Raw genomic sequence first — 10,253 nt, 5'->3', positions numbered from 1 at the left:
GCCCACTCCCTAGGGACTCTGCTGGCCCCAGGAGTGGGGAGGGAATGGGGATTTTGCAGCATCCTTCCCCTGCCACACCCACCAAGCCACGCCCACAGAACTGGTAGTAAAAAAAATTGAATTTTGCCACTGGATAAAGACCCCGCCCCCTCTGGAGACTCCAGCCAGCTTCTTCTGGAGCAAGCCAACGGGGCAACTCAATGAATGGGAGAAGCTTCCAACTCAAGGAGAAGACAAGGACTTCCTCCTTTCCCTCTCCCACCAATTCCACCAGCAGACCTTGGTCCCCAGTGAGGTCAGAATCAAAGCTGGCTTTTGCCGCTGAGGCTTGCCTGAAGGTCCCTGAGGGAGACTTCATCCCAACCCAACTGGGCTTGAAGTTTTCCTTCCAGTTGAGATGAGTTGAGGGATGTAGCGAGGAACTTTCCTTAGCTGAAATGGAAATGGACCATCCTCTGAGCATCCCCGCCCCCCTCCCAGCTCCAACCAGGCTTCACTTTTTAATCCACATGGAGTTGGCACCCAACCAAGTGGAGTCATGGCCCCCTGGTATGGACTGGATGAAGCTGGCCGTGTCTTGCAGAACCAGAAGGGCTTCGCAGGCTAAGTGGATTGGGGCTGGGGGCTTCTGGAGAAACTTGTTTTTCATGACCCTCCTTTGCCCAGGGATGAGATCATGGCCACATTTGGGGGAGGGGGGGAATCAAGATCACATTGGCCCTTTCTCAATGGTCTCTTGCAACTCTTCCAACTGCCTGCCTGCCCATTTCACTGACCAACTCAAGAGTTACAAAGCAGGACCAGCTGGATTGAAATCACCAAGTCCCTCCAATTTTCTAAGGGCGGTTCAACCACTCAAACCCTAGACATTGTCCAAGAGGCCTTTTGCAACCCAAAAGGGGAGGGAATATAAAGTGACGGTAAAGTTCACACAGCTTATTGTTTTTTTTTCCTGGTTTTATTGCTCTTTTTTTTTGTATTTTTCATTTAACCAACTTGGTGTCTTTGGAACTGTGACTAGAACAAAAGGAGGGATTTGTTTTCTCTTTCCCTGCAAAACAGGATCCTCCAGAGCAACCGATTTCTTTCGAAATCTATTTTTCCTCCTGCTTGAGCAGGGGGCTAGACTGGAAGACCTCTAAAGTCCCCTCCGACTCCGTTGATCTGTTATTTCCAGTAGAAAAGACAAGGGGGCTGCTTCGTTGGTTGGAAGGCTGCTGCACCGTCTTTGTCTTGATTTAACCTTTTAAATCTAATAAATCTTAGTAATAGAAGAATTCTATCAGCTGGCACTCAAAAACGTTCCTTGTGCACGATATTCACGCAACGTGAAATATTTCGTGTTTGGGAATATAGGGAACTTCTTAAACCTCCTTTGCCTGTTCTTAAACTTCTGCTGCCATTTTTAAAGGGACCGGTTTTGAGTTGAGAAAGATCCGAACCCTAACCTCGATGACGTTGAAACTGTGATGAGCAGGCTTGTTGTTGGCTTGTGGTCAACCAGGCGGAGGAAGAGGGCCAGCGGCCTCAGGCCTCATCCTAACCGGCTGATCCTCCAGAAGAGAGAATGCTTTGCCTTAAGTCTCTCCTCTCTGAGCCAGCACTCCTGCCCTGGGGCAGATTGGTGGAGAATTTTGTTTGCTCTGTTTAATCCTGTGCAAAAGAGCATCTAGTATCTCTGGAAGGAGGAGGGGAGGAAGAAGGGAGGGAGGGAAAATAGCAATAGCAATAGCAGTTAGACTTATATTCTGCTTCATAGGGCTTTCAGCCCTCTTTAAGCGGTTTACAGAGTCAGCATATCGCCCCCAACAACAATCCGGGTCCTCATTTTACCCACCTCGGAAGGATGGAAGGCTGAGTCAACCCTGAGCCGGTGAGATTTGAACAGCCGAACTGCAGATAGCAGTCAGCTGAAGTAGCCTGCAGTGCTGCATTTAACCACTGCACCACCTCGGCTCTTCATGTAAATGAAAAATGCTCCAGAGATGGAAAGAGGAGTAGGGGTGTTACACACCCAATTTAGTCTCAACCACATTGACGTAACTTCATTTCCAGCCTCCCCTGTGGTTATTTTTATTTCTACCTTGTCTGCCTTTATTATTTATATAAATAGCTCAAGGCAGTGAACACATCCAACACACCTTCCTCCTCCTATTTCCCCCACGACAACAACACTTTGAGGTGGGATAGGCTAAGAGCGGAGGTCTGGCTCAAAGTCACCCAGCTGGTTTTCATGCCTAAGGTGGGACTTGAACTCCCGGTCTTCTGCTTTCTAGCCGGGAGCCTTAATCACTAGGCCAAGCTATATTTCAAGAGCAGAAAATAGGACAGGTATCGCCCCAAGATCCGGGCGCATCTCCTCTTTTTTCACCCAGATCTTTGTATCTTTAACGCATTTCTACCCAACATCTTCTAGCTATTATCCAGCCCATGATGGATAACATCGCCACAACAATATTCTAGGACAGAATAAATCATGGGGTGCAAAATGATTTTAGGGTATAACATCAAAACATCACAGGTGTTCTGGGAAGCCTCTTGTGCACCCAGATCCGTTTACCAGAGAAAGGTGACTTGTCCCTATTTTGATTTCCGAGGACCCCAAAAGGTGGGAGGGGACACAATTTGCAAGCCAGTTTGCCCAAAGAAACGATTGTGAATCCCTGCGAAGTGTGAGAGGCGTCCCCTAAATTTGAAAAAAAAAACATTCTAGGCTGCTGAATCAGGCAGTGATCGACTGTGAGGCAGCATCATGTTTGAATGCTGACCGTGAAAAAGACTTCACGGAAGGCCCGTTTTATTACACAACACCGATGGAATGCGGCTGTGTATCTGGGCATCTGTTGTGGTTACACAATTACTCCACTTTTGCCCTCAAAAAGGGGAGAATAGCACCAGAAAGACAACTTCCACTCCACCCAGTTGGCCCTGCCCAAGACATCCGAGGTGCCCAACCTGGCGGGCAGAGTATTTTTCTAAGGAAGCCCATGATCTGCCCGTTGCTCCTGCGGTGTTTATATTGCTATGGCCATGTTTGGTGGCTGTTTTGACGGAGGGCCCGTCCGTGTTGGACAAGCACTGGAAAGGCAAATGGATCTTTGTTAAGACGTTTGGAAGACAACTAAAGACGCAGCTGCACTCAAAAGACGATAAACCAAGGCTACAGCGAATGCTGGTCTGTATTTAATGTGTTGAGTTTTGCACCTAAAATTACCTAGGCCCATGATGTGCCAGGCAGAGCTCTTTCTGTGGGCACGTGCGCCATCTCCAGCTGCTCTTCTCTTTTCCGGGCAGCTGGTCTTCATAGGCGCTAGTGCCGGAAAACAGCCTGAAAAACGCCCCCAAAATGGCCATTTTCTGGGCCGTTTCTCAGACCAAAAATGGTCCAAAAAACAGCCTGATATTGGCCCCCAAAAACCAGGCATGCATGTGCCAAACAGCTGGTCTTCAGCTTTCCAGCGCTCCGGTGTGCGCATATACACATGCATGGACCACACAGTTTGGGCATTCGGTGCTGAAAAGGTTCCCCATCACTGACCGAGGCCAAGATTACTCCCACAAAGAGCCGGTTGTCAGAATTGTTTCCAGGTCAACCAGAGAGAGAATTGTAAGTCTTTATTAAACATAAACGTGGGGATTTCAGGAGGGCCGGAGATACGTGTTCAGACGACCTCGGCGTTCTGACGGGTACCGTCTCGAGTTAAACCTTGGTTAAGGCGAGGGGCAATGGAGCCAATTTATGGAATCTCTCAGAGTTAGATCTACAAGCTTTTGCCAGTCATTAACTCCTGCTGAACCCCCTGCACGGAGATATTGCCTGTGGGGGTGGCGGCACCCACAAAATGGAAATAAAGCAATGCTTAGCAACTGCTTGGTGTAAAGGGGATGAAGGAAGCATGTGTCAACATCGAATAAGAAACAGGCGTGGCTAGAATTTTACCCAAAGTCCGGCCATTCCAGTTTCGTGACTCGCTTAAAAAGGAAATTAATGTGGAAAAAAAAATAACAAAGGGTATGTGAGTGGGTGGATGTATTTTTTTTTGGGGGGGGGTGTAGACTCCTGATTTTTTAATGTTTCAACCGCCAGACATGATTACACGTTGCAATCAAATAGCAATAGCAATAGCAGTTAGACTTATATACCGCTTCATAGGGCTTTCAGCCCTCTCTAAGTGGTTTACAGAGTCAGCATATCGCCCCCAACAATCCGATAGATAGATAGATAGATAGATAGATAGATAGATAGATAGACAGACAGACAATATAGAGATAGATAGATAGATAGATAGATAGATAGATAGATATAGATAGATAGCAATAGCAATAGCAGTTAGACTTATATACCGCTTCATAGGGCTTTCAGCCCTCTCTAAGCGGTTTACAGAGTCATCATATTGCCCCCAACAACAATCTGGATCCTCATTTTACCCACCTCGGAAGGATGGAAGGCTGAGTCGACCTTGAGCCGGTGAGATTTGAACAGCCGAACTGCAGAACTGCAGTCAGCTGAAGTAGCCTGCAGTGCTGCATTTAACCACTGCGCCACCTCGGCTCTTTTTCACGAATGGCAGAATGTAGGAAAGTTGAAAAGTTCCAACCGCCCAGCAGATCCATCAAACCTTGTTTATCAAGGAAGCCCCCCCCCCTAACCCCCCCAACCCATTAGGAGTGTTTGGAAGAATTCAGGGCCTCCTCCTCTTTGACTATTGGCTGCTTCGTGGGACTTCACCCGAGGGACTCTGGGCATCCTCAGAGCCCGCTGGAAGGCCAGGAGGGTTGGGGAGAATTGAGAGGTTGGGGCGCAAAGGACAATTCCGAAAGGCCCCTTCCTGTTTCGCAGCCCCGCCAGTTCCCGCTTTCCCATCCTGCCCGCCAGAGAAAACAGGATCTGGAGGGGAACTTCAGCAGAGTCCACTTCAGCTCCCCACTTCCAGCCGGACTATCTGACTCACAGCTGCCATAAAATTCAGGTGTGACTAACTTCACAACTTGCTTAGCAATGGAAACTCTGGCCCTGTTGTCACAAGTTGGGGGATTACTTCCATTCTGACTCCTGGCCGTGGAGAGGCACAGTTTGTGGTTGCCTCCAGCTGCACTCCATGGCTCTACTCTGCCCTGAACTCACAAACTGCAACAGGGAGGAAAGGGGAATGTTTTGGGGTGGGTCTTGCTTTTTTGGGGGTACAAAGATCGGAGCTCCCCTTCTTCTTCGCTCCCAGATAAGGCCGACCCGAGAGAGCCTGCTGAGGAAGGCAACCGGAGGTTGGGTGTCCAATGTCATCCTGTCCCAGCTAAGACAATCTCAAGACCCAGCATGTCTCCGGGAAAGACGGTGCGCCCGTAATCCATCGGAAAGGGAGGAGGGAGACAGCTGAAGGTTCCCAGGGAGCTGGGATGCCTGTGCAGGCACGGACCCGCCTGCTGGCACCAGATCCGAGAGAGCCAGCTAGTTTCGGAAGAGCATCAGAGAAAACCCATTAGCGACATCGATCCACCGGAGTCGCTGCTGGGCTCCTGGCGGCCCTTGATCGATGGATTCAGCCGACTGCAGGGGCCCAGGAGACCAGCAGGAATGAAGCTGGAGGAGAGAAGAGCAGGGCGGGGGGTCTATTTTGCTCTTTCGTGGGCAATTGTGCTTTAAATAGCCAGCGGCTTCTCATACGTTTACCCCAGTGTTTCTCAACCTTGGCAACTTGAAGATGTCCGGACTTCAACTCCCAGAATTCCCCAGCCAGCATTCGCTGGCTGGGGAATTCTGGGAGTTGAAGTCCGGACATCTTCAAGTTGCCAAGGTTGAGAAACACTGGTTTACCCCAGTAACCTTGTTGGCTGAGCAGCATGGAAGCGGGAGTCCAACACAGCCACTACACAGCACGGATCTAGCCAAGGCCTCGGTGGTGGAAAAGGGAGCTCGGCCAGGACCACAAAACTCAGGGCCTCTCAACCGATGCAAAAGTAGACTCTCCCTTCCTTGGTGGAGCTCCAACAGGCAGGGCTGGGTGAAGGAGGAGTTCCAGCGTCTCGGAAGCAGAACAAGAGCAGAAATGGGGGCTTGGATTCCGGAATTGAGGGATAATTAGCAGTTAGACTTATATACCGCTTCATAGGGCTTTCAGCCCTCTCTAAGCAGTTTACAGAGTCAGTATATTGCCCCCAACAATCCGATAGATAGATAGATAGATAGATAGATGATAGATAGATGATAGATAGATGATAGATAGATGATAGATAGATAGATAGATAGATAGATAGATAGATAGATATAGATAGATAGCAATAGCAGTTAGACTTATATACCACTTCGTAGGGCTTTCAGCCCTCTCTAAGCGGCTTACAGAGTCAGCATATTGCCCCCAACAATCCAATAGATAGATAGATAGATAGATAGATGATAGATAGATGATAGATAGATGATAGATAGATAGATAGATAGATAGATAGATAGATAGATAGATAGATAGATAGATATAGATAGATAGCAATAGCAGTTAGACTTATATACCACTTCGTAGGGCTTTCAGCCCTCTCTAAGCGGCTTACAGAGTCAGCATATCGCCCCCAACAATCCAATACATAGATAGATAGATAGATGATAGATAGATGATAGATAGATGATAGATAGATGATAGATAGATAGATAGATAGATAGATAGATAGATAGATATAGATAGATAGCAATAGCAGTTAGACTTATATACCACTTCGTAGGGCTTTCAGCCCTCTCTAAGCGGTTTACAGAGTCAGCATATCGCCCCCAACAATCCAATACATAGATAGATAGATAGATAGATAGATAGATAGATAGATAGCAATAGCAATAGCAGTTAGACTTATATACCGCTTCATAGGGCTTTCAGCCCTCTCTAAGCGGTTTACAGAGTCAGCATATCGCCCCCAACAACAATCCGGGTCCTCATTTTACCCACCTCGGAAGGATGGAAGGCTGAGTCAACCCTGAGCCTGGTGGGATTTGAACAGCCAAACTGCAGTCAGCTGAAGTAGCCTGCAGTGCTGCATTTAACCACTGCGCCACCTCGGGGTTTGTGTGTGTGTGTGTGTGAATCGGGAGGGGGGGATTCCTGTCTGGCACCCTAACTCAGCCAAAGCTGCCAGCTGGGCTAAACCCTTGAGGGACAGGAGGATGATCAGCCCTTGGTCGTTGTGACCTCCTCTTTGGTCTGAGACAAGAGCCGTGTCCAGGGGCTCCAGCCAGCGGTCTCCATGGATGGATCCTCCCAGTCTCAGCAGCGGAGGGGGAGGGGGACGAAGCCTCCCCGGGGAGATTGGAGGCCACTCAGGGAGGCCGAAGCCGAAGGTCTCCCGCAGTGGAACGGAGCCCTTCGCTGCCTGCATCATCGGCTTGGCTGCAAGGCGAGCTCAAAATGCAGCGACGTCGCATCGGATGCACTGCTGCAGGGCCGCATTCGCCCAATGCAAGACCGCCAAAGGGGGGAAAGCAAGAGGGGGTCCAGAGGGGGCTGCTTGGTGAGGCATTAGCCCAATGGGCCAGGACAGTCCTTGACTTACGACAACTTCCGCCACCAAGCGAGTTGTGCTTGATTTCACTGCTTTTGCTATCATCGCTAAGCAAATCTCCCTGCCCCCCCCGCAAATGTGGTTTCCTCCATTGACTTTGTTTGGGGAAGTCCCCCCCCCCCAAGAGGGCGATTGGATGTGCCCCAATTCTGATGAGGTGATTGCGGGGACTCTGTGAAAGTCATTCAGTGCAAAGACGGCTCCCCAAGTTGCTTTTTCAGTGCTGTTGCAACTTTTAATGGTCACTAAACAGATGGTCGTAAGTCCAGCACAACCTATGTTTTCATTTCGTTACAGGCACAGCCGGGGGGGGGGGGGAAATCACGGGCGAACGACGCGGGGCCGATGGGCGTTTGGGGAACCTCTCTGGGTCCTGCCAACGGCACGTTATTTTTATGTAGCAGAAAAACCAAAATTACAGCCGTTTGTGGATTTCCTGTGGAGAGTCAAAAGGGAAGTCTGCGTTTCTGAACTTTGCTTTGCACGGGGACAGCCAATCTCCCCCTCCGACTCGGAGCCAAACTGAAGCAAATCGATTTCCAATCCAGATTTAATCTTACGGTGGGCGTACAGATCCCAAAAAATAAAGAGGGACTTAAGCTTATCATCTCCCTCGGTGTCCATTCTGCAGAGGGCCACCATAACAACTTGACACGACTGATTGAAACAGTAACCGCAAGGAAAATTGCACATCAGGAGTTAATTCTTTTTTTTATTTAAAATTTTAGGAAAAAAAAACACTTTTACAAATGTTTACCTCCCCTCCCCATCCAAATCCCCCTCCCAACCTCCCCCTCCCCCCAATTTCCCAGAACCAATACAGGGTATAAATCTTTTAACAAAGATATTCTAAAATAAACTTTAAAAAAAGTTGGTATCATCTTTCATTTGAGCTTTAACTCCTCTTTGCTAGGCTAACTCTAAACAGATTATATATCATTCCTTGTTTCTTCAGTCATAAACTATCTGGGATTTCTTAGTCCTGTATTTATTTTGAGTATAGTCAATCCATCTTCTCCACTCCAGTTTATATCTCTCGTTTGAGTGGTCCTTGAGATGTGCAGATATTTTAGCCATCTCTGCTAGGTAGGAGTTAAATTCTTTTAAACCAGAGAGGCCTCCAACCTTGGCACAATCCTAAAACCTGCGGACTTCCACAGAATTCTGGGAGTTGAAGTCCACAGGTCTTAGAATTGTGCCAAGGTTGGACGCCTCTGGTTGAAAAGAATTTAACTTCCGATGTGCCGTTTTCCTTGCACTTAAAAAGTTGCTACGGGTTTCAAACCCTCAAAACCTCTAAATGCAGAACTCCCTGTCTTTTTAACACAGTATAAAAAGGGCCCAAGTTAAAGCATTCATTCAGCTACCCACAAAACCAGCCAGCCAAAGGAGGGCTGAACATGGACCAAATTTCCCTTAAAGCAACTGAACTGCCTGTATCTCCAAGCAGAGAAGAGGTTTGCGGCCGCATTTAAGAGGTCCGTTTCCAATAGGAACTTTGGACCGTCATTGCGGAGTCCGAGTTCAGAGGAAAATATCTCGACTCCTCTGTTGCCAAGCAGTGTTTCTGAAATCCCTCTTCCAGAGACAGCCGCAGCTTCAGAGCCCCACCCGATTATTGTGCATGACTCATCTCGCAAATATTTTCCTGGTGGGAGGTCAGACGGGATTTCGAAAGAAAACCTGATGTTCAGCAAGGCTGCAACAACCCGAAGGCTCTGCCTTCTCACTGAAACCAGTTTGTTGTGGCAACCAGATTATAAAAACGTACGGCCCTTCGGGAAACAGGCGAGCGTTACGTGTGGAGGTGGCGAGGCCCAAACCGAGCTGAAACCACGTTCTTTCCTGGAGAAAACCCTGCCTAAAATAAATAATCATCAGGGCAGAAACACCCACAACAACAATAAAATAATAATAATAATAATTCTGAAAGCTTTAGTGCAGTGTTTCTCAACCTTGGCAACTTTAAGTCCTGTGGACTTCAACTCCCAGAATCCCCCAGCCAGCGCAGCTGCGCTGGCTGGGGGATTCTGGGAGTTGAGGTCCACAGGACTTAAAGTTGCCAAGGTTGAGAAACACTGCGTTAGCGCCTGGAATGTGGGACGGGAGGGATGATGCCTCAGACAGCGGGTGTAAATTTTGCAACAACATGGCGCCGCCTTGGCAGTAAAACATTTCTGTGCCATGGCATCAAGGCTGCCCTGCCCACTTCACCCTGGTCTCGCCTGGGGCAGGAGCACGGCACCGCTGCGGCCACGCAACCACGGGCTCCAAGGTTAATTAGCTTGGCGTACAAAACAGCAAAAGAGCGCCAAGCTGGGCAAAAATCCCAAGCAAAATTCAAATTTTGCGTTTCACACACATCCCAAAAAAAAAACAACGAAAGAAATTCGAAATCAACAACTGGGGGATTTTAACTGTATTTTTAAAAGCTCAAACCCAGCCCGGCACTCACTTTGACCCTCTGAAATAGGAAATAAATAAAAAATAAATCGAAGGTCTGAAAGTTTCTAAGGTTGTTTTAAACTCTCAAAACATCTAAACGCATTTGCGCTTTGGAGGATGGCGTGAGGTGCCCGAGGACCGAGGGATGATGAGTCTTAGCAGACCCTTAAAAGACACCAGGGACCTCTAAAAACAAAATCTAAACTTAAAAGCAGTCCGTGGCTGCGACCACCACTGTTTTCCTAACATTCCTGCAGAAAAGGGCAGGGAAA

The sequence above is a fragment of the Thamnophis sirtalis genome, unplaced genomic scaffold, assembly GCF_051295495.1.
Source record: "Thamnophis sirtalis isolate CommonGarterSnake01/CBP01778 unplaced genomic scaffold, rThaSir2_p1.2 scaffold_2, whole genome shotgun sequence".
Taxonomy (NCBI): domain Eukaryota; kingdom Metazoa; phylum Chordata; class Lepidosauria; order Squamata; family Natricidae; genus Thamnophis; species Thamnophis sirtalis.
Note: the sequence above shows the minus strand (reverse complement) of the source record.